This window comes from Equus caballus, chromosome 16, assembly GCF_041296265.1.
Source record: "Equus caballus isolate H_3958 breed thoroughbred chromosome 16, TB-T2T, whole genome shotgun sequence".
NCBI lineage: Eukaryota > Metazoa > Chordata > Mammalia > Perissodactyla > Equidae > Equus > Equus caballus.
The window spans coordinates 96,716,122-96,741,634 of record NC_091699.1 but is presented as its reverse complement, the minus strand read 5'-3'; the positions used below and the strand labels follow the sequence as shown (position 1 = coordinate 96,741,634).

At 42.2% G+C, this 25,513-nt stretch overlaps 1 long non-coding RNA gene across 2 annotated transcripts; it reads right to left on the bottom strand.

Moving 5' to 3' along the window:
• Positions 1-1,956: 1,956 nt before the first annotated feature.
• On the bottom strand, positions 1,957-13,109 carry LOC138918287 (uncharacterized). Of its 2 annotated transcripts, none has more exons than XR_011427432.1 (3): positions 12,957-13,109; positions 6,009-10,815; positions 1,957-2,861 (listed from the first exon to the last, which is right to left on the bottom strand). It is a non-coding gene; the product is annotated as an uncharacterized lncRNA (long non-coding RNA). The 2 variants fall into 2 exon arrangements; XR_011427431.1 differs by having other exon boundaries at positions 12,243-13,108.
• Between the last annotated feature and the right edge of the window lie 12,404 nt (positions 13,110-25,513).

The following is a 25,513-nucleotide window of genomic DNA, read 5'->3' as shown; positions in this document are numbered from 1 at the left end:
AGGAGGCAGTACATTCCACTCATTTTATCCCTCTCGATCCTTTCTCAAGACGTGGACTCATATTTCTGGATAACGCCTTTTAAACTCTTTATCAAATATTTACTCAACAAATATCAACTGCCACAGCACAGTACAACTCTCTCAGCCCTGAAACCATAATAAACGAGATGATTATCAGGGCCGGGTACTCAATTTGTCAGATGATTTTCTATTTACCACCCATAGCTGGAGCCATTCCAGGAGTAAAGGTGGTCCATGCAGACGGAGCAGAATTTTGTTATCAGAGACTGTGAAATAAAATGAAGACTTTGTAATAAAAGTTTATTATTATTTAAGACTGTTTATTCTCATCTTTGTGTCTTTCCCTTGCAAAGTATACTTTATTTTCAGTTGTGCAGATATAATTAGAACTGCGTGTTTTCAGCTTCCAAACTTGTGGGGAAAGATGTCACTTAATCGCTGTCTTCAGGCCTCGCACAGTAACAGGGTGCCCCGGTCTCTACAAAGCGCACAGGATCCGAGAGCTGTGGCGCTCCAGGCAGGTCCCAGGGTGCTGTGCACATGTCTGCCGTGATGGCTCTCAAGACTCTTTCTCCAGCACAAACAGTCTTTTAAACGCATGAACAAACTCCACATTCATAAACTTTTCTGTGAAAAGTAGAGAATGTCATGAAGCATATTGAAAATAACCTGTATGGAGATAAAAAGGTACTACTATTGTTTTCTACTCTGAAGCGTAAAGTTTGGGAGAGACTGAGAAAAGGAACTGTTTGTTTAATAAAATAATTATCATTTTGAGAGCTGACCCAGCTTTCATGGATAAAAGAAAAAGTTTAATTGTGTGAACAAAATAAAATATTGAAAACGTCTGTTCCCAGTGGATTGCAGCCACCACCATACAATATCATCTCTCTCGTCTCCTGAATTCACACAGTGTGAGAGGCCAGGTTTCTAGTTTTCTGAGGCAGCCTCTTAATGACCAGCAGCTTACATTCCTTCCTGTCACAACTGGGTTCCTTGCACCCTCCCTTCCGAAGCCCTAGAACCAAGTTACATTGTTACGATCAGACGATGTTAAGGAAAAGAAAATGCATTTTTAATCATTTCTCTTCCTTCACAACTTTTTTTTCAAGTCTCTAGTACAAACAGTGGCTTTCGAATATGCTTTGTGAGAACAGACTCTTCCTCGCAGGCAGCAGGCTCCTTCATCCATTAATACTCTGTTATTCCTCATTCTCCTTCCTGTCTTTCCTCTGCCGCAAAAGTTCTGCAGGCACTCTGAAAAATGATCAAATACCTAACTAATGATGCTAAAGAGCTCTGTCTTGGTTCTATCATCTCCAGGAAAAACGGAAAAGAAAAGGGAGTCCATATTTGTGGTGACCCTACTATGTGTCAAACAGAGTCGTGGTATCTTTACACACAATACTTGCGAATGCCACAGTCCTAAGAGCTGGCTGTTATTGCTCCCATTTTACCGGGAGGAAACTGAGGCCCAGAGATAGAATGCAATCATCCTACAGATATAATGGGGCAAAAATGGTACTTGAACCTAGTAGTGTGTAAAAGGCCTGCATTCTTCGTAAACTAAGTAAAATATCATCCCAAGACTTTTTATTAATGTCACTTATAATTTTACCTTTATATAGAAATATTTTTATTTTAGTTTTTTCTTGCTGAGGAAGATTTTCAAAGCACCGTCAGAACCGTCATCCCGTTTCACGGCAGCTGGTAGAGCGGAGGACTTGTGGGGGTTGTTGTGGGGATGAGCAATAATGTATACAAAGTATCATATGGAATCTAAAACGAGTGTCTCATATTAATTATTATTATTATTATTACTATTGATCCTCCCAGCAGGCTTAGAACTTGGATCATATAGCTGTTATCATTCTTTCTTGACAGACTTTCTCTACGAAGATTGATCCCCTTCACATTATACTCCACAAGCAAGAATTGCTTTTTAAAATGTTTATTTACAAGGCGCTTACAGGAATCCCCAAATCCCTTTGGTGCGTTTGCAACGCGGGGCAGGGGCCGGACGGGGAGCAGGTGCGGGAGGCGCCCACGGCGACCTGGAGCCTCCGCCTGTCTCCAGGGTGCGTCTCCTGCCAGCCGCGCACACAGGCGACGGGCGGGGATGCTTTCTCACGGGCTTCGTCGTCGTCTTCTCACAAGCGGTGGTGGAGGGCCGCCCTCGCAGCGGGTTTCTTGCTCCCACGGGGAGGGGAGCGCCCCAGAAGCCGCGCAGCCCGCGCTGGGTCACTGTCCGGGCGGTGACTCCGAGCCGCGGCCAGGGCCGGCTTCTGCGGCGCGCCCCTCCGGGTGGCAGGCCGAGTGCGAGCAGAGCGCCGGTATCAGTGACTCACAGCGGGACAGGAAGTCTCAAGCGGGTCCACCCTTCCTTCCGGCGCTCCAGACCAGCTGAGTTGCAGAACCACAGGCCGCAACTAGCCCAGGGTCTTGCTGAGAAGGGCCGGAGTGACAGACAGCGACCGGGCCCCTGCAGTGGGCTCTCTCGATGGGTGAGGACGGCAGGACCCCACGCAGGCAGAGCATGCTCTTCCTCCCAGAGAATACTCCTTCTGTTGAGATTTCTCTTCTCACCTTCACCCAGTATCTCCCTGGCGTCTGGCTTTCCTGTTGCTTTTAAACATGAAAGCAGTGGGCTTCACACAATTCAGTTGAGTGGTCCTCCCTTACATCATGCAAGAAATGACACTGATCATCATTATCAAGAGAGGCCTCCACGATGGCAAGACGGCAGAACGTGTGTCTCCAGCAAGATGTAAACGCTCTCACAGTGCATTTCTGAACCCGTTATAAAATTTCTTCAATAATGTTACACCACGTTCTTCTCCCTGAGAACAGCAAATGATTGCAATGATGACAAAGCCTCACAATTATGCCAAGGACTGCTCTAAGTGCTTCCCACACTTGAAGTCATTTCAGACACACAGCTGCCCTGGAGAGAAGCCTTGTTGCTGCTCCCGCCGTCTTACAGACGGGGAGGCTCCCAAGGTGAATGAACGCCTCTTCACCGTCTCCCAAAGTTGCTTTTAATCCTCACAAATAACAAACAAATAACCTCAAAAAACAAAAAATATCATAAATGAAGCTGCCACTTGCAGCGATTGGTTCTAAGAGTCAAATGAATAAATGACACAAAATGGTGATATATATGTTTCCCATATTTGGCCAAGTTCAGTAATATATTTCCAATTCATTCATTAAACTATAAAAGAATTATCGCTGCAAAAGTCAACACTCTGAAATGAGTTGTTACAGTAAACCAAACATGCCAGTATCCTTTGTCAAGGCTGCTTCCCTCGCTTCCTGCAGGGCAGCAAGGTCAGAGGGAGGCAGAAGTCTGCCTTCCGGTGTGTCAGGGAAGACACTAGGTGTCAGGCTGAAAAACCACTTATGGGGGGTTATATATATATATACGGATATATAAAACCCTTCAGTTCTCACCTCCTTTTATTTTTCTGCTCTCTCTAGGCTCGATTCACACCCATGTTCCAGCCATACCAAAATACTTCTAATGCACTTGTTCATAGTTTTGTGTCTTAAATAAGGTGCTGTTTTCTCTGTCTGAAAGGCCATTTCCCCCTCTAGTGCACCCAGTGAGTACCTTCGAATCCTCCAGCATTCAGAATTCTATCCATCTGTTCAAACACTCAAGGAGCATTTACTGAGCACCTGTTATGAGGCAGACAGGGGCGTGGGGTGGGGAGGGGAGTAAGGTCACTGTTCTGGTGAAGCTTTCACTCTAGTGCAGAGAGAGAGAGAAAGTTAAGAAAGAAAAAGAAGAATGGAGGAGGCAGGAGGGAAGAAGGAGGCAGGCGCTAACGTATGGTCGGTGTTATTCGGGGACATATGACATTGGGTGACAAGGTGGTTACATCAGTGTCAGGGATGCAGCCGCCTAAGTTGAGCCCTGGATGACAAGAGGCAGCCAGTCATGCAGACCTAGGAGCCACTAGTCCCAAGATGCTAAGCTAGAGAGTGAGCCTGAGTTTCTAAAGAACTGAGAGGAACCAGCATGACTGAGGTGCAGTCAGAGAGAAGGCAGCCGCCAGATCCCACTGGTTTTGTAAGACCAGCAAGTAAGCTTAAAGCGAAAATTTAAAGCAGAGAATTGATATAATCTAATGTGTTTTAATAAGTCCCTCTGGTGTTGAGTGCACATTGGGTTTTATGGGTCAAGTGCAGAAGCAGGAGGCTGAGTCAGGACACAGGTGCACGAGTCAAGGCAATTCTTTCTGTTTCTTCCCTGTGCTCACACGACATGCTGTAAATACTCAAGGTTAACACGTTTTTAAAAACTGATTTGTGTTTTTTCTCTTCTGCTTAGACAATAGGATCCTGGAAAGCAGGGGTGAACCGTGAGTACACAATGACCCCTCCCTGCATGAATAAATTAATGAAAGAATAAACGGGTGAGCCAGGGTCCCTGTCCTCAGAAAGCTTCAAGTCTCTGAAGACAACAGGCATCCATCCAATCAACCAGCCTGCAAAGAGGATGATTCACACCACAGAAGAGCTGGAGAGCGCCATATGCGAGGGGAGCGGGCAGGAAGCCTGCTGTCAGACCGAGGGTGTGACGCTGAACCAGAACATCAGGTCTGGTGTTCTGTAACACGGTGGGAGTTAAAACAAGGAGGCAGGAGTTTGACAGAACAAATTGAGTCGACTTCCCCTGTGATGTTGCAGTTTCAGATAATGGCTGCATTTAGACTCAGAGTTGTGGGCCAGATGAAACTCAATGAAGCTACTGAGAAATTATTTATCTCTGCGGGACTATTAAGTAAAAAGCAAACAAGAGTGTCAGATTACTTTTGGATTGTTCAAATTGCAGCAGAACCCTGACGCTGAGGGAAAGTGCTCGTGTTCTAAAGGTTTCTTCTCGGAGCTATAAAAAGATCACCCGTGAGGAAGAGCGAGGTTTGTTCTTGACATATTCCCTTCCTGCTCTCCTGCACCTACTCTCTCAGGGCCCCGCCTCCACCGGGACATTCAGTCGCTTTCCCTTGCTCCTTCCCTCTCCCTTCCTCAGCTACCTCAACTATCTACCATCTATCTAGCTATCGAGCTGTATCTATCTATCTAGCTATCTATCATCTATCTATATCTATCATCTATCTATTATATCTATCATCTATCTATATCTATCATCTATCTATTATATCTATCATCTATCTATATCTATCATCTATCTATCTATCTATCTATCTCTATCATCTATCTATTATCTATCTATCTATATCTATCTATCATATATCTATCATCTATCTATCTCTATCATCTATCAAGCTGTATCTATCTATCTATCTATCTATGTCTATCATCTATCTATCATCTATCTATCTATCTATCTATCTCTATCATCTATCTATGAATCTATCTATGTATCTATATCTATCATCTATCTCTATCTATCTATATCATCTATCTATCTATGTCTATCATCTATCTATCTATTATATCTATCATCTATCTATATCTATCATCTATCTATCTATCTATATCTATCTATCTTCTTCTCCCCAAAGCCCCTCGGTACATAGTTGTATATTCTAGTTGTAGGTCCTTCTGGTTGTGCTGTGCAGGACTCCACCTGAGCATGGCTTGATGAGCAGTGCCATGTCCGCGCCCAGGATCCGAACCAGCGAAACCCTGGGCCGCTGAAACAGAGCACAAACTTAACCACTAGGCCACGGAGTCAGCCCCTGCAAGCACTTTTCAAGCCTTGGGGCCACATTTTCTAATGTCCCATTGGCCACAGGAAGTTAGCTGGCCAAGCCCAGGTTCAAAGGATAAAGAAATAAACTCAACCTTTTAATGGGAGAAATGGCAAAAATTCCCTTGTGAAGGGAGGTACATACAAGGATATAAGTAATTTGTGACCATTTTGTGATCTGTTACACTATCATTTTGGAGAAATCCCATAAATTTAATTCACACTAAAGTGATAAGGACTCCAAACAAGGTGGCTTGCTTCTTACCTTGGCAAAACATCTCAGCCCAAGGCAGTCACCTTCCAGAGTCGGAACTGCAGGCCCAGGGGCAGCGGGGAGGGAGCTGTTCTTCCACAAAGGCGTCTTCTGCAGGCCCTCCAGACCTGATCCACAGGCAGCCCCAACAGCACGGAGTCCACACCGGATCCCCAGCCGTTAGAGAGTTACGTCGCTGTGTGCTGGAGAGGCTGGTGGGACTCACGGAAGGGAGTGGATCCAAATACCCAGTACATCAGTGCTCACTTAGTACCGGTTGAATTAGTTAATTCGTGTGTGTGTGTGTGTGTGTGTGCACGTGTCTGTGAGTGTATCGAGAGAGAAGGAGGGAGGGTGAGCAGACTCAAGAAGCTCCATTCCAAATACCGCCCTCCCCGCCCCCGGGAGTCCAGAGACAACTTGGCAGAGTGGAACTGACACGAGCTTTAAAGCCAGATGAACACACCACCTGTGCAAACTTGGGCAAATTCTTCAAGCTCTCTAGACCTCAGTGTCATAATCTATAAAATGGGCATAATAATACGTTTGCTACAGGGTCATTATAAAAATTAAATACAACGTTATCCATAGAAAGCCCGAGGAACTCACGACACACTGGAGACATCTGGTAGTTCTCAGGGAGCAGGAGCCAAGCCAGCTGCCCACAGGAGTCGCATTGCTCACTCCCTCCCTCCTTCGGCCCCAGCTGCCTCCTTCACCCTCCAGCCCTAGACCAGCCTGATCAGCTGGAGCCCTGAGCCTGGCGGGGAGTGAGGAAGTGCATCTGCATCCTCAGGTTCTACCAGCAAGAGTTTGTTCCTGCGGCTGTAGTAGGAAGTGGTAAAGCCGTGGGAGAGCGTCACCACAGCCATCTCACCTCTGAAGTGAGTCTCTGGCTATCATCGTGTGCCAGGTGGGGCTGCATAAAGTTCGCAGGAGCAGCTGGATGTGGCCACGGGGGTTTGTGTATTTAGCACTCAGGAGGTGGGGAGAGATTCCAGGTAAAGGTTGCAGACAGAACACCTACATTTTTTCTCAGCCTTCCCACCTCACATTCCACTGAAATACCTGTTTTAAAAAATATGCAATGAGGGCTCAGCCCCGTGGCTGAGTGATTAAATTTCCACTCACTAGGCTTTGGCGGCCCAGGTTCTCGGGTTCTGATCCCAGATGCAGACCTGCTCCACTCACCAGCCATGCTATGGAGGCAGCCCACATACAAAATACAGGAAGACTGGCACAGATGTTGGCTCAGGGCTGGTCTTCCTCAGCAAAAACAAAAAAACAAAACAAAACAAAAATACGAAATGAAATAAGCTTATAGCAAATCCCAGTATCAGGGAATGCAAGATTTCTGCATATTTCTCCAAGATGTGTGGAGGATGGTGTCACAGACCATCTGGATTCAAGTGTCAGCCCAGCCAGCGGGAAGCTGTGTGACCATGAGCCACTCTGTTTCCGCATTATAAACTGTAGCCAGTCGTAGAGTGTTGTGTGGACTGGCCAGGTTCTGCGAAACACCTAGGAACTTCCCACCACAGCTAATGAAAGTTAGATTTCATTGTTATAAACTGAAGCCGAAGCATTGACAAGTAAGAAATTACTCATCAGAAAGCAGGAATTTCAAAGCTGGCAGTTGGCAAGAGTTCCAGGGGAACTGAGGCAGAAATCAAGAGTATTAGTTTAATGTCCACAGAAAAAGTATGCGAGTCCATCTTCACCCAATTCTCTGCTCCCACAGCTACCTGCAGGGTGATGTGGTCCCCAGCTAAGCCAGAACCCAAGATGTTTTCTGTGAAGAAGTTGAATGGCCCGCCTGTGAGGGCTGAGGCCCCTGTTGCAGTGTCCTGTATGTAGTGGGAGCGCTCTCTATTTTTGTTGATGAAATGAATGATTTAACTTAAGGGGGTCACAAATGACACGTGAAGAAAAAGGGACCCGCACCTAGGTGCCTTTTCTGAAACTTCACTATGTCCAAAGATGAGAGCCTAGCAGATTTCTGAGAGAAGAACAGGTGACCTACAAAGACACGAGGATCGCTGGTGTCAGTCTCCTCCCCAGCAAAAGCAGTTGCTAGAAGATAACGGAAAATGCTTGAAAAGTTCTGAGGGGAAATTCTTCTGAAACTAGAATTATATACCTATCTAAATTGTGTTTCAAGTCCAAGAGACATTTTTAGACATCCAAGAGCTTAGAAAATTTTATCTCCCATGTATATTTTCTGGAAAAAAATATTGGGGGAGGTACTAGAACAGAAAGAAAAAGAAATCCAAGAAAAATAAGGTCGCAGCAGCCAGGGAAAACAGAGAACTCGATTCAGAAATCTGTGAAAAATAATTATTAGATGAAAGCTGTTCAGCAAGCTTAGAAAATCAACAGTCCAAATAGTGACAGAAAATCAGAAGGCTCTGAAGGGCACATCCTCAAGTAGAAATATTGCTGCAGGAAATATTATTAATAAATGACATGATCTTTGATGAGATGAAAGCATCTCCTAACACTGTCCACAAGAAAAAGAAATTAATTAGGAATTTCAAATAACTAATATGATGTATGAAGAAATCACAGGCTAAATATAAAACAAACTATAATATTGCGTGATATTTAATAAACTGAAAAAGAAGAAACAATTTGACCTTTACACTTGGAATATTCTCCTCCAACCAGCTTAGGTCTATTAACAGAAGGTTATATCTTCCTTCTTAGGCGTCTAATGATGCTGCTTTGTGCCTTAAGTAATAATATTCACATTTTTATAATAGTGAAAAAGCTTTTGACTTAAGACAAATTCTTTTGACACAACCTATTGGCTAAATGTAGACTAATGAACCATTAGAACAACACAAGTGCTAGAAACCTTGGCAACATCAAAAGTTGGGACACGCAACTGGAGCAGAGGTGGAAGAAAGCATGTGGGGGGGGCATTCATTTTCTCATATTATATGATAGTAAATCCAAATTTCTGAAGTGGATAGATCAAGAAAGAAATATTAATGCTGTTTACAGATATAAAGGTCACCTCTCAGGGTCCATCTTGTTTCTTGAAAAATTGGATTGATGATGTACAGCCTCTGTGACTCCCAGCAGCTTTGCCATGAATGTCCAAGAAGACTAAAGATACAGGAGCACTTGGGCAAAGAATCGTGTTTTTGTCATCAAAGTGTGTAGCTTCTGTAGACGTTTGACCATTTACTTATGCAAATCGTCAAAGCATATTTAATAAACCCGGCTCCTCCCATCAGCATCCTGCTCTCAGCGGTTTTCATAGTTCCATCCATGCAGGATCCCGAGTTCACCTTCCTCATTTCATAGGTGAGGAAACTAAGGCCACACCAACTCACTGACTTGATAAAGTCAAATAGCTCGTAAAAGACAGAATTGGTCCCCAAACCAAGTGTCCTGAGCCCTAGGGCAATGCTTTCCTGCTACATAGATAGATAGATATCCAAAAAATAAGAATAATAAATCCAGATAATAAGTTGAGTCTACATGACTTCAGGAAAAAGGTTAGAACCCTGTAGTTTCGTACCATCACATCCGTGGTATAAATAAATGTGCATTCCTAACTTGTAATGGTTTATTCCATCACTTGTATACAGTTATAACTATTTAATTATAGAAGATTCACTCATTTAATTGTTTTATATGCTAATGTAGTCTTCTCAAGTAGATTCAAAAATTCTGGGGCTGGCCCCCTGGCTGAGTGGTGAAGTTCTTGTGCCCCACTTCAGCGGCCTAGGGTTCATCGGTTCGGATCCTGGGCGCAGACCTACACACTGCTCACCAAGCCATGCTGTGGTGGCGTCCCACACAGAAGACCTGGAATGACTTACAACTCGGATATGCAGCTATGTACTGGGGCTTTGGGGAGGAAACAAAAAGAAGATTGGCAACAGATGTTTGCTCAGGGCCAGTCTTTCTCATCATAAAATAAATAAATAAATAAAAAGATATGAATATTAAAAAAAAATTCTATTAGGGACTTCCACATCTCAGTTCCTCTTTGTTTTTCAAAGTAATGGAGCTGTAGGGAGCATTCTATAAAAATGAGTAGGCTTACTGTTTCTCTTCCGTGTTGTTTCCTTTTAAGTTTGCGTGTGAAGTCATTTCAAACTTACAAAAAGTTGCAAAAACAGAACAAAGAACACCAGACTACTCTTTACTGAGATTTACAAAATTTTACCGTTGTCTTTCTCTCTCATCTATCTTCTATCATCTACCTATCTTACACATATTGCACATTTTAAAATAGACATTTTTCTGACCCATGTGAGGGTAGGGTGAAGACATCACGCCCCTCTCTCCCTTAATACTTGAGTTTATATTTCCTAAGAACAAGATTTTCTTTTCCGTATTCACAGTACGATCATCAGGTTGAGGACACTCAGCGTTGACACAACACTTGAAAGTCCACAGTCTCCCAGGACTACGCTTCGCAGATGTTTTCCAACTCAGGGTCTTGTCTAGGGTGACGTTCTGCATTTTGTGATGTGTCCCCTTCGTCTCCTTTAGGTTGGCGCAGTTGCTTAGCCCCCCCTTGCCATTCAGGCCAGCGGCATTTCTGAGGAGTACAGGCCAGTGATTTCATTGAATATACTGATTAAGACTCGGGTTTCCCTGTTGCGTCCTCGTGATTAGACTCCATCACCCATTCTGGGTTGGATCACAGCACGACCAATGTGTCTTTCTCATGGTTTCTCATTTGCAGGCACTGGATGTGACTTTGCCTCTTAATGGGACGTGCATGCTAACCCACTTGGTTAAGAGTTATCCGTTTCTCCACTGTATACTGTTTTCCCTTTTATAATCATGAAGTAATCTGTGGAGAGAGATTTTGAGACTATGTAAATATCTTGTTTCTCATCAAACTTCCCTCCCCTACATTTAGCCTATTGATCATTCTAGCTTGAATCAATTTCACTGGAATGGTTGCAAAATGGTAATTTTCTAACTCCATTTCATCTATCCATTAGCCTTCTCTGTCTATCAGGCAGTAGGAGAGAGCTTTCTTTTCATCCTCGTTTATTTATTTGTTTGTTTACATCAGTTTGGCCCCACGAACTCCTGTCTCCTTCAGTGACCTTCCATGAATGCACCCCTCTCTCTCGGGCCCAGATGTCCCTTGATGGGCCTGAGGGGACCCACTCAGGCTGGCTTCTGTGTTCCTTAGACATGTTCTTGTCTTTTTTCAAGCCCTGCCTGTTGCTGGCTCGTGCTGTCCCTTCACTGCTGCTGCACAGGCATCAAGCCCTTGTTCCTTTTAGTGGGGAATGGGCTTAACCTGATGGATTTCTGAGGTTGGCCTCACGGAGGTCGACGGTGTCTCTGAAACGTGGCTCCTGGTTTCAGTGGGGAACAGAATCAGAAGTGAAAAGGCTGCACTCCGTCTCCTCTAGAATGGAAATACCCTGGGCTTGATTTTTTTTTTTCTCCAGGACTAGGAAGTAGATGGGAGAAATGAATCCACAGCAAAATGTACTGAAGTATGTATAAAAGAGATATTTAAATTACCACATAACCTTAGTCTGCGAAACAAGATCAATTCGGTTAAAAACCTAGTATTTCCAGTGAGGTGAAAATCACCATGATTCCACTGGACAACGTGGATGAAGATAGAAGCTGTCTTGAGGTTCTCCAAGGAAGTCAAATGGCTCAGCTCGAAAACAGTATATAAGTACAAACTCAAAATATGAGTTTAAACACACAACATGAAAAAAAACTACAAAATAAGAAATTTAAAACCCTTAGTAACCCGCATATTGTAAGCCCCAACATTTTTCTTGAATGAATTAAGGAGATTTAAGAAAAAGGTAGCCACTCAAAAGAGTTCAAATAAAAATATATGTTTGAACTATATAAAATTGTGTATGAATATGTAATAGAATGCCACATGCCCTTCTTATCTGAGCAGTGTGTGGCCAATTTCCAATTTAAGCACCTTTCCTCTAAAATTTGACTTTTTTAAAAAAGCCAGCTGAGAAAGCAAAAAATACAGATGAGAGAGCAATGTATCAAACATGGAATTACGAAGGCGGGCCGGAGTTCATGTTGTCTTTGCCCAAGAAAAGCAGGCCAGCCTAAAGTAGAGGCCCGGCAGTGGCTTTCAGCTTATGGCTTATGTGGATCCAGCCTGTGTCAAGCCTTCTCCAGCCGGGAGGCGATTAAATATCTATGAATGGACGATCGTCCAGTTGCTTCACAAGTGTTAAAATCAGCACCAGAGCATGTTGTAACTTTGTAACTCACCATATGTTGTAATTAAATGTAGGAACTCACTTCTGGGCGGTAAAACCTCTGCTTGGGAGGGAGGCCGCGCCCTCTGCAGCGGGAGCCGACCTGAGATCAGCCCGTGATGCGGCAGACACACCCGCTTCGCGCACTTACCAACACGTCCTCACACAAGGCCTTGGTTTATTTCGGATTCCCCAGCCTTCTCAGAGGCTGCTTTTGTATCGGGGAGAAAGAAATTTAAATCAAAAGAGGCCGCAGGGCGAGCCAGGCGTCCAGGAGCATGACTGGACTAGAGTTTCTAGGTCCTGCTGTTTCCTTTCAAGTAATGAAATAAGCGCACTTGAAAGAGGAGGCCGGGTCGGAAACAGAGGAGGCTGGGCAAGAAGCGGCAAAAAGACACCAGCCAGGAAAGACAGAGGTTGGCTGTGCCAGGCCTGCTGAGTCTTGCTCATTTAGAGGGATGCTTCCACCCATTGGCGAAAATACAGAGCTTTAAAAAAAATGTCCAGTGCTCTCGAAGACTGCAGCGTGCTACAGTGGAAAGACTGCAGGATGCAATTCTAACTGCTGGAAATGCCCCTCAGACAAACGGCCGCCGCTGGAGGGGCTGTTTGTGAAGGGCTCCCTGCGGGCAGCACCTTTAACTAGGCCCTCTGCAGGAGACGCGGCCTTCCTGAGGACGCCACTCAGCAGGAAGCTGCTGCTGGTGAGAAGAACTCCCCGATTTACCTGCTCAAAAAAGTAGTGATGCTGGGAACGCCGTGGATGAACTCTGATTACACCTTGGAAGAGCGAGGAGGAATTACCCGGAGGAAAGCGGGCCCACAAGCTGCAGAGCTGGCTCTCTCCTCCACACCTGGCAGTGTGGAGGAGGGAGACCCTGTCACCCTGGCTCGCCGCCTACCACGTTCCTGGGGAGGTGACTCAGCAGGCCTGTGGGGAAGCTGGGGGTGACTCAGGATGACACCCACCCTGCGCCGTAGCCCTGCAGTGTGACTAGCTTTCCACAATCGAGCGGGCAGAGAGTTCCAGGGGACCTGAGGACTCCCCGTGGCGGGGGGAGGAAATGAAGAAAGAGATCAAGTCGATCGATCGTCAAGTCATGACCTGGTGACTAAGCTTGAAATTGTCCACTTATTGTTTGACTTGAGCTCCCCAGGAAAGAAGAAAACAAGCTGGCATTGTCCCATCACTGAGACCGTATAACTTCTTGGTGTCCCTCTCTGTCCATGCCTCTGATTACGTTTATGGTGGATCCTTGTGGAAGCTGGCTAAGCTCCTAGTTCTTATATACCATAGTAATACATTTACAACATAAAGAACCATGCCCACATCCACCCACCGACCCTCCTCTCATTAGCTCCCATTCTCCACTCCCTTGCTGCCTTCCCCTATGTAAGAGACAAGTAGACAAGCCATAGAAAGCCTCCTTTTATCAAACAACTTGCAGAGTATTACAGGAGGAAGGCTGTTTCAGTCCATTTCCTACATTTTTTATAGCTACAACATAATAATCATTGAGGTTCATAATGGAGCCCTGTACAACTGTAAATTTTACATCCTGAAGGACTAAATTATGTTCATTATAGATACATTGCCATTCATTTTATTGCATTCAAATTTTTGACAATCCATGTGTAACATATTCAGCAGTAGTGATAATAAAGTATAAAAGTCCATTCTTCAAGAAAGCTTCCTGAGTCAATTACCGACAGGAACAGGAGAGAACAATGATGGTGTGGGGTTCCTCTGGGAAGCTTCTTTTACAAACAGGATGAGTGCAGAGCAACTCTTCCTGACGTCTTTGTGCAGAGGAGCTGGAAGGCAAGGCCAGAATTCTCACTCTTTACTTGAATATTTAGTTGCAAAAGCCAACTAAAGAACGATCATTTAAAAAATACTATTCCAAGAGTCAGTGCTCTCTTTAATGATAACCCTCCATTCTTTCTGCCGTTGCTCACTGTTGCATCCGTTTCCATGAGATAGGGCAGGTGGAGGAGAGGATCGTGGCATTTGAAAAGATGAGTAGACGAAGGGGCACCAGACACTCTTAAAGGGAAGGTAAGTAGCCTGGTTTATTGCCTGGTTTGGATGGTAAGTGAAAACTGGATTTAATTGTAAAGATTAATGGTAAGCATTGGCCTCAGAAAGCAATGAAAGTTTAATGCTAAGCCTAGTGCATAGGATTATGGACCCGGCATTCCTTTCAATAGGCTGAGCTACCAGTTGCATGAAAACTTTTGGAGACCCTCCAAGAAAATTTTAAATCACAAAATTGGTGCAATGATGGCTAATTCGGCTTTTACCTCATCTCTGAATGTTGTGTATTTATAGGCACTTAATACCAAAAATCACTCAAGCTGTTCTGGAAGTCAGGATGTGAAGAAGTGCAGGTTTTTAGCTGATTCAATCAAGCAGACCTTATCATGGTAGAAAACAAATTTAGAATTTTAGAGGTGAATATTTCATTGTTGTTTAAAAGTTAAAGACAAGATTTTTCTCCCCACAATTTGCTGTCATTAGAACAACTGTATGTGATATTTAAAATTTGACAATAGAATTTAAAAGAATAGTTACAAATGCTAGTCTCGAGAGGACTGGATTCACAGCTCACACCACCCTGGGATGTCTTTGCAAGCCTTCAAAGCAACGTTCTCAGATTCAACCTAGGATTGGCCACAGAGGTCCTCAGAGCAAATTTTTCACACCTGCCTGGAACAGCCGGTGAATCTCAGCCACCTTTGAAGTGAGGTGTCTGTCCGAAGTCAACACCAGATTGAGCAATTTGCAGGCGGGTGAAAGGAATGGTTGACGCCACTCAGGAGACAGCAATCTTGTGTAAAATCTGGGAGCCAAACAAGTGAAGCCTTGCTGCTCTCCATCACCTTGAGGAGGAGGAAATCTCAACCTCGGTACAAGCCTAGAAATGATGGAGAGTTGAATCCAGTTCTCAAAGTATTAGGCAACTTAATAATTCATTTAAAAAAATAGTTCAGTAAATAGTATTAGCATAAATTTGAAGAAATTATTAAAAAGATACTGTTAAATAATAAATAGTCAATCCTTTAGAATCTTAGAATTCTTAGGAAATATCCATGCCTTAAAATTGCCAAAAATTTCATTCTGAATTTTCTATTAAACTTCATTTTGCCTCATTAACTCTAAAACCTGATGTTTCCAGGTATGAAATGAATGTATTACAGATTACAAATATTTGTCCTAAAAGTAGTTCAGTAGGAATATGATGTTAAAATTCAGGTCCAATAGTTGTTTAAAAAAGTCTGTGTTAAAGTAGTTATAACTCTGAGAAGTAGGACAGTGGATTATTTTTAAATTCTTGTTTGTTCTCATTTGTGTTTTCAAATGATTATACACTATTTATAATTTTTACAATTGTAGTGTTTACAATTTTACAAAAAAAATGTACTAATAGAAAAACATCTGGGCCCAGCCCAATGGCATAGTGGTTAAGTTCATGCACTCTGCTTTGGTGGCCCAGGGTTTGTGAGTTCAGATCCTAGGCGCAGACCTACACACTGCTCATCAAGCCATGCTGTGGTGGTGTCGACACCACATGCAAAATAGAGGAAGCTTGCCACAGATGTTAGCTCAGGGCCAATCTTCCTCACCAAAAGAAAGAAAGAAAAAAATCCAGAGCTGAGCCAAACCCTAAAAAGAGGCTTCCACCTGCCCACCAGCACACCCAGAGATGCCTGTGCAATGAACGGCAGAGAGGGAATACATTCATTGTTCAACCATGACTTACTAAGAGACTAAGAGCCCACTGTATGTCAGGTGCTGTGCTAAATCCTCGACAGTTATGGAGCCTCATCAGCTTGAGCCCATCTCCTCTTTCTAAAAGACTCTTTACCCACAGCTTTTCCCCATCAGAAGCAGAACAACATGGATAATTATTACCTAGAGCCAAACTTCAAATCCACGAAAGCCAATGCCAAAATTTAAAATAAGACCTCAAACGGAACTGAACCCTCAGTCAAAACGGGGGCAAAGCAAAGTAAAATTAATCTAAACTAAATACATATCCATCATTGTTGTATTTGCTTGTTTTAACTTTTTAAGGAAGAATTAAAGAAAGGAAAATCATTTTTATTATCAACTTTCTGCCAGGCATTAAGCTTTATAATTTACAAACTGAATATAATTTAATCCTCACAATAATTGTATAATATATATCATTCCTTATTTTTCAAATGATGAAACCGAGTCCCAGAGAGCCGGAGAAACTTGCCACGTCACCAGCTGATGCAACCAGAGCTGGGATTGTAACCTACTTGCTCTGATTCAAAGACAAAGCGCATCTGTTAACTTCTTACAACAACTAACACGAGGAGGGTAGGAAGGGCACGATCTGAAATACCAAAAACTATGTGAGCACAACTGAGCATCTATCAGGTAAAAGTTTCCTCTTGAAAGCTCTTTTTTCCTCAATCACTTACTATACGAAGGCAACTAGAGAAACAGAAAATAAACGGGTAATTAGCATTGGCCTTTCTCTGCCCACTGGTAGATAGTGTCTTAGAAGTCTTGAAACAGACAAAATATCGGAACAGAAAAGCTGAAGGAGTCAAAACACTCAACTAATTCACAAGAAAATAAGCCCATGAAACATTGAGGACTTTCTGTGGTAAAACATTATTCACACCTCTTGTTTTAATTAACAATTCCTTCTGATATTCATTACAGCTTAAAAAGCTGAGCTTTTAAGACCATGAAACTGAAAAAAAAAACCACAAAAAACTTGAGCTTCACCCACACAAGTTTGCAATAATTAAAAAGTATTATGATTCAAATTTTAAATTGCAAAAAGATTCTAAATACCTGGTCCAGCCATAATCTTTTAAACTCCAGTTACCTCTCTTTATTGGACATCAGTTTCATTTGACCACTAAGTGTGTGATTTTGACTAAATCTATTCCCTCTTTTGAGTATAAGTTTCCTATTTTAAAACAATGGGGATAAGGTAGCTAGAAAGCCAATGAATCTAAAAATAGTGAATCTATCAGTTTTAGTCTGATTTTCTATGTAGGTTGTATGAAAAAGCAAGAATTTTATTTTTTGTTTCAGAACATTTGCTCACACTGTATCCTATTGCATGATAAAGAAAGATAGGTAAAATACCTTTTGGAATATGCAATATATGTATATGTATACGATCACATTATAAATGAAAATTTTTAAATTGACTTGTAGTGATGCTAACCAGAGCTAACCAGAGCTGGGTGTATGGGGTAGAGAAGGAAAGTAACAGGAAGACCTGGTGCTCTCCCACATGCCATCCGTCTCTCCTCCCTCAACAATTCTACCCACAAGGACAGACAGCTCACTCCCTTCCCTTTAGCAGCTGTCAATCTGGCAGTATGTCGTTGTTTCTCCTTTAACACAGCACTTACCGTTCCTTGAAATGTATTCCTCCTGGAGAAACAAGGCATTTGACTCTAGAAAGCTACAGTGTTTCTCAAAAGTGGTGTTACTGTTACTGGCATTTGGGGTAAGACGAATTGTTTGGGAAATCATTTAGTGGCTGACTTCAGCGTACTGATGCCAGAGAACCCCCATCCAAATTTCAATAACAAATTCATTAAAACAAAACACTACACTACGTATTTCCACAACCTCTCGGGAGGCAGTATTTCCATGGCTGTCAATCACTAATATAAGCCAACTGCCTCATTCACTATCTAGGAAACTGAGCCATACAGTGATGAGCGACTTGCTCACAATCATACAGATAATGAGTATTTTTTTAAATTTACTCTTCTTCACGTCGAGAAAAGACTTCTGTTGCATACCCAGACACTCAGTTATTGGAAGCGCTTCTTCCAGAGGTGCATAAGGCGTTGAACGGCGATATTGACCTCTATGACAATGAGTGAAAGGCAGAAAAGCTGGCACTGTTGCAATGTTTACTTAAAACAACTAATGTCAGATATTTGTGATGTGTACTGTATAAACATTATTCTGTTAGATCAGTGGTTCTCAAAATGAGGTCTGCTAAGCCTTAGAGGTCTCTGAGATCCTTTCAGGACTTCCACGAAGCCAAATCTATTTTTATAATAATACTAGACCGTTATTTGCCTTTTCATTATGTCAACACTTAAACTGATGATGCAAAAGAAGCCTTGGGAAAAATTGTGTGCTGGCACCCCAGCACAATCAAGGCACTGACACCAAGTTGTACTTACTGGTAGTCATTGTATTCCACACCATGAGGCACTTATACTTAAAAAAAAAGTTTGAAATAAGTATGTATCTCTTAGGAAGACACTTTAAAAAAAAATTCTTATGACAAACATGGAAATAGGCACAAAACACTCTACATACAGAAATACAAATAGCTTTCTCCAGGAAAAGCTCTTGTGTGATTGTTTGGGTTATGAGCTAGACTAGCCTTGTTAATATAGCACCGTTCGTACTTGAAAGAGCAATTGCCAAACTATGGTCATTCAGATTTGGGTATTCAGAAATATTTTCTTAAAAATGTGAGCCTGTCGCTTAAGGTGACCAACCATCTTTGTTTTCCTGGGACTGAGGGATTCTGGGGACACAGGACTTTGAGTTTAAAACCACAAAAGTCCTGTGCAAACTGGGCAAACTGGTCACTTTATTGTCACTTCAGTATAAAAAACTAACAATACGTATTGCCAATGATGATAAATTCACTTTCAAGCAAAAGTTAGAATTTAGGAAAACTTGTATCATCCACTCTGAGCTTGTCAGTTTCCTGATACTGAGAGACTTTTTTGATGAGCTTTGGGGTGATACTACCGATAAATACTATGTGATTTTTTGATATTGTATAATGAAATGTATTAACATTTGGAAGATCTGCAAAATTAGTGTACCAATGTTTTCCAAATGACCGATGCATGACGTTGGAGATTCACGCATGGGTGAAAACCCATTCAAAGTGCAAGAGCGCCAATGGATTTTAATATAACAGAAACGAAAAGTTCATTAACAGGGTTTCAGATCCACGTTGCAAACAACCTTTAAGAAACTACCATTTGACAACTTTGGATGTAATATCAAAGAAGAATATCCACAATTACATTTTTTTTTAAAGGCTATTTCCAACTACACATCTGGTGAGGCCAGATTTTCTTCTTATATTTCAACCAAAACACCATTATCAAAACAGCCTGAACCTAGAAACAGGGTGAGAATCCAAATGTCTTTCATCAATCCAAAGACATTAAGGAGATTTGCAAAAGTATAAAAGTGTCATTCTTCTAATTATTTTGTTTTAGAAAATAGTTTATTTTTTCATTAAAATATATTATAGATGTTAGCATGAAATGACTGGTTATTTTTTAATTAATTAAATATTTCTTCAAATTTCACAGGTTTCTAATGTGATAAGAACTCAGAGATATAACCTACAAAAACAAAAACAAAACTTTTTTTTGTGATTCTCAACAAGTGGTAAGAGCGAAAAGATGTTCTAAGACCAAAATGTTTGAGACCTGCATGGTAGGTGGCTAATTCTATGATTTTTATCTCATTCCATTCTTTCTAAAACATTACTCTTTTGTAACACTAACATTCAAATTACGTGGGCTTTTAAAGTCTGAATTCTAAAAATCAGCTCTGCTATAATAAAAAAAAGTTCCGAGGGACCTTTGACCTTCATAGTCATTAGAATTTTCCATGAAAAGTAAGACAGAGAGAGACTCAGTCTTTCATGCAATAACATTCATGTGATTCTTCAACACAGTAAGAACCCCACTAGGAGGAATTTTTAGAGCTTTTTGTAAGATTCTACTACTAAGTTCCACTGAGTCAATAAAAAAAACTAAAATTTAATTTCAATATTGGCTTCTTGAAAGACATAGTCTTTGATGAATTTCTAAGATATGTCATGTATTGTGGGAAAATTCAGGCAAAACTTAATTGGTTCCTGGCATCTCCTCCAAAATTCATTGACAGGTATCCTAGCAGAAATCTTCGACTCCCTCTACAGCTCTCTAACCACTCTGCGATGTCACTGTAGGTGGACACTTCAGCCCTTGCAAAGGAGAGAAGTTCTCCCCTCCAGGTAGTAATTCCTCATGAAAGGTCACTAGTGTTGCACACCCAAGCCAGAATGCCTTCCTTTACTAGCTTTGTGTTTATAGGCAAGACATTTGACTTCTCTTGACTCAGTTTCCTCATTTGTAAATAGTACTAACATCCAGGTAAAGTGTTCAGCAGAATAGTGGCATCTAGAACACTTAGTAAGTGTTAGCTCTTATTTTAAGAATAAATTAGGGAAAACTCAACTGGTAAAAATGAACCCAGATTAGAATCATCGAAATGTAGAGATTATCTATAAATACGATGTCCGTTATTGGGACATTTACAAGGACAAGAATGTGTGGTAGAGCCTAGTGAGATCTAGAAATTAACATGTAACGAGAAGTTGGTCTGTATCTCATCAACTGTTGCAAAAATATTTTTAAAAATTTTAAGTGTGAAGAATGTCTTCGTTCTAATACCAATATTATTTCTATACCTTTCAGTCTCTGGACTACTTTTATAAAAAGTGAATTACAAGTAAACTTTATGAATTGAAACAGTTAAAAGCCAAATTACTATGAACCTCAATTTTTAAAAGTCAACAGAGGCAAGACTTGTGGGAGCACAGAATGTTCAGCACAACTGTCACAGAGAGTGCCGTCTGTGCAAGGACATTCTCCACTTCCAATTCCATAAAGAAGCGTCTGAGCCGAACCTTGACCTATAGATGTCAAGAAAAGGAATATATATATATATAAAATTCTTAAAAAATCAAGTTCTTATTCTTATAATCACTTATTTTTCTTTTCATAGTCTATAGAACTCTATTTATATAAGTGTATTTTTAAAAATAATGTGGTATATATTGCTATATCAACTCCTAAAGACTGTGTTAAAACAATGGGAGAACATTAACATGAATGCATATTAGAAGAAATGTGAAACATCATATTAAACCGATGTTGCAGCCGTGTTTTTTGCTTGCCCAGCATCTCTCCAGTTCTGAACCCATGCCCTTCTGGTGCGGTAACCGCAAACCTGAATCCAGGGGAGGCAAGTGAGAACTCCAAATCCTGGCAGCGCAGCCACAACGAATAATTCAGACTGCGCCAATCAGAGGAACCCCAGTCACAGGCTGGAGTCATGAAAGAATCTGAAGCGGCAGCCACAGCGTCCTGCCCAAGCATAAAGCCAAGCAAGAAGCCTGCAGGGCTGACTGCAGGAGAAAGAGAAACGGAATCCCACGCCCTTAGGCATTGGAGGCCCTGCCTCCATCACGCCCAAATTCAAATAACCTCTGAACCTTTTAGTCACACAAGAAAATAATTCTCTTTTTTGTTTTAAGGGGCTTCGAGTTGGTTTCCATTGTTTGCAAAGAAAAACACCCTCATTAATACAATCCATTAGTCTAGCAATTTACAGGAAAAAAATCCTTATACTCAACATGGCTGAGATTGTGATGAATCTGGTTCCCCAAATACTCCAGGGCATTGCGAATCATCGGAAAGATTTGGAAAGCAATGTGAATATAATGAACTGCACATGATGTCCTAATATTTTGCTTCCAAATACAATGTGGCAGGTGAATAATTGTTAGTGGTAGTGTTACATACGGCCTCAAAATATTAAATGCAACTTAAGTCTTTTTATAGGACAATGGATAAGTATATGCTGGCATATCATATTATATTATGCAAGTCTTAAATTACAAAGATATGCAAAAAATAAATATTTATGAAATACTATGAAGTGAAAAGGATCCAAAAAAACGTTGCACTTGTAATAATAACAGCTATGTAAAGTGATGTATGCATGGAGACAAGCAATTCTCAGTCCTGGTTGCATATCAGAAGCTCCTGGGGAGTGTTGTTAAAAACACGAAAAAGGTTGATGCCTCAGAAACTCTGATTTAATGGTCTGGGGTACAGCCCAGTCATTGGTATTTTTCTAAAGCTCCCTAGCTGATTCTGATGTGCAACCTTTAACAAAAGCTTTAGAACAGGAAAAAAAAATGAACAATAAGCCCCTCACTATAAATCAGGAAACATTTCATTTTAATACATTCACTTATTCAGAACTTGGCATATTCACGTATTCACAAGTTCTTCTTTGTTGGCATTTCTCATCCATGGTTGAACCTCAAGACAGCTTGGGCTTTGATAGTTTCTCTGGTGGCTGAGACAAAATGGGACCTTAACTGTGTCCTGGAAAGGACAGGGGAGAAAAGGACGGTTGGGGGCACCTTTTCAGGTATAAATTAATTCATGGATAACCAGAACCCGGAGGCTCCACGCTCTTGTTTTAATAATATTAATGGTTCTGCTACTGCATGCGCAACTGGAAGCATTTTTGGTGGGCCCTTGCAGTGTGAGTCCCACAGGTTTGCCCGGCTTCCTCCCGCCTCCCTAGTGCCTCCGTCTCAGTCTTTGCCAGCCCCTCTTCCTCTAAGTGGCTCAGGCCTCCGCTCTCCACACAGTGCCTGGGTGATCCATGCAAACAGGACTCTCATCTCTCCGTCGCCAGGCCTGACAGCTTTCCTGGGGTCCGTACATCCCACAGCCTCCTCCACGTCTCCTCTTGAATGCCTAAGAAGCATCTTTATCTTAACGAAAACCAAACTCTTAATTTCTCACCCACACTCGATCCTCCTAGAGGATTGCCTTCCCTCCATTCACCTCACTGTGTGAACCACCCACCCCTCAGTATCATCCTTGATTCTCAGCCTCAACCCAAGTCCAACGCATCAGCAAATCCTTAAAGATATGTGTTGGGCTCAACTCACTTCCCATCAACTTCAATTTATTCCAAGCCATCGGGATCTAACGGCCACCTGTCTTTACTCTTGTCCCCGTTGTCTAAATTAGGTCAGATCGTTTCCTTCCCTAGCTCGTAACCCTCTGATGGCTTCCTGTCACAATCCAGATAGAACCACGTCTCCCCACTGACCAGCCTCTCCCAGGACTCACTGAGCTCAGGCTGCTCCTCACAGGTACCAGGCCCGTCCGGCCTCGGGGCTCTTCTCTTGCAGCTCCTTCTGCCTGAACTTCTCTGACCCCAGATCTCTGCAGGGTCAGGCCCTCACACTTCTCTCCGGCGTCTGTCAGAGTTCACCTCCTCGGGGAGGCCTTGCTTGAGAACCTATCTACAAGATATCTGAAAACCAATCCGAAAGACATCTCACCACCCCCATCACTCCCTATCCACTTCGGAGGCTTAATCTTTCGTCATAGTGCTTACCACAAACTGATTTTATAAATGTGTCTGCTATTCCGCTATTGTCTGTCTTCCCCATCATTTCTACGAAGGGAGGGATTCAGCGAGTTTTATTCCCTGTGGCATCCCCGAGTTTTAAATAGTACCTAGCAGATAGTAGGCAGTCAATAAACGTCTGTGGAACTACTGAATTACTCAATCAATGAGGAACAATGAATCAGTGTTTATATATATATATATGAGTATATATACATATATACTTTATTTTCTTAGAGCAGTTCTGGGTTCACAGCAAAACTGAGCAGAAGGTACAGAGATTCCTATACACTCTCTGCCCCTAACCTGCTCAGTCTTCCCCGTATCAATGTCTGGGACCACAGTGGTACCTTTGTTACAATCAATGAACCCACACTGACCCATCATTACCATCCAGAGTCCACAGTTTGCGTTAGGGTTCGCGCTTGGTGTTGTACATTCTGCCGCGGGACTAGGAAGGATTAAATGGCTGGTCTTCACTGGCCAGCTTGAGAGCCAACTTCAGCAACTCTCACTGCCGTTGCTTCTAATTTTGGTGACTCGATCACTGCTGGTTGAGGCCACTTTGACAACTTTCTGATTAATCTGCCTCTAGTGACCTCCTGGAACCCACTCTCCACACTGAGCAGTAAATACGACCGTGTTATCCCTAAATGAACCCTTTCCCACGTGCTTGGTGTACCGCCGGACACTGTTGCCTACTGCACCCTCCCCACACCGTTCCTTGGACAAACAGCTCTGTCAGGTCTTCTCCAACAGAGTGCACATACACCACAGCTTACACGCCCTCCCTTGTCTCCGTCACGGCACGTACTGTAGCTCCCCCAGAATACCAGAGAAGCCAACAGAAATGTAAGACACCTAAGGTTATTCAAGATTGTCGCAATGCTTCCTAGTGGTTAAGAGTATAGACCCTAGAACTGGATTATTTGGGCTCAAATCCTGTCTTCCCTTTACTATTTGTATGGCCTTGTTTGCTTCAGCTTCTTCAACTGTAAAAAGAAGATAATTATAATACCTAGATCTCACAGGTTGGGGATGCTTAAAAGACTTGATAAATGTGAATATTCAGAACGGTGCCTGGCACATAACAAAGACTGTCTGTGTTAGTGATTATTTTTTCACCATGACATCAGCCTCAGCTTTCAATTTATGTCTTTGTTTTGACATGGTTACACTATAAATTTTCCGTAAGTTTGCATTCCTCTTCAATGCACTCTTACATAAATCTGAGGTTCAAATTCTTCTTTTACCCTCACATTGGATGGTTATGCAGATGAAAGCAACAAACAAGGAAATCATGCTATTTAAACTTTGAAATTCCAGTTCTCCTTGCGACTCACTTGTTTTCCAGTCTTAAACATGGCTGCATTAGTCTGCTTGGGCCGCTATAACAAAGTGACACGGACTGAGTGGCTTAAACAGGAGACATTTAGTTTCTCACAACTGTCGAGGCTGGAAGTCCAAGATCCAGGTGTCAGCAGCAGCCTTGGCTTCTCCTGAGGCCTCCCTCCTCGGCTTGCTGACTGCGGTCTCCTCTCTGTGTCTTCATGTGGTCTTCCCTCTGTGCTTGTCTGTGTCCTAATTTCCTCTTCTTATAAGGACAATGGTCAAATTACATTAAGGCCCACCCTAAGGACCTCATTTTAACTTAATTACCTTAATAAAGACCTTATCTCCAAACACAGTCACATTCTGAGGTCCTGGGAGTTAGGACTTCAACACAATTTTGGGAGATACAATTAAGTCCAGAAAATGCCACATCACTTATTTCTAACTACATTTCTATAGAGCTGGCATAAATTATTGATACCTAAATATATGAACTCTATCATAATTCATAGTCCAATGAATTAAAATTCTGGAAAAACACAATTATTGATACTTAAATCGGTGTGAAGAGAGGTCTTCCTCAAATTAAATATAAAGAATACCAAGTCACAGCTCAACTGTAATGAAGAACAGCACAGAGAAATGAATCCTCTGTAATTATTTCTCTATTCCACATAGAAAACAATGAC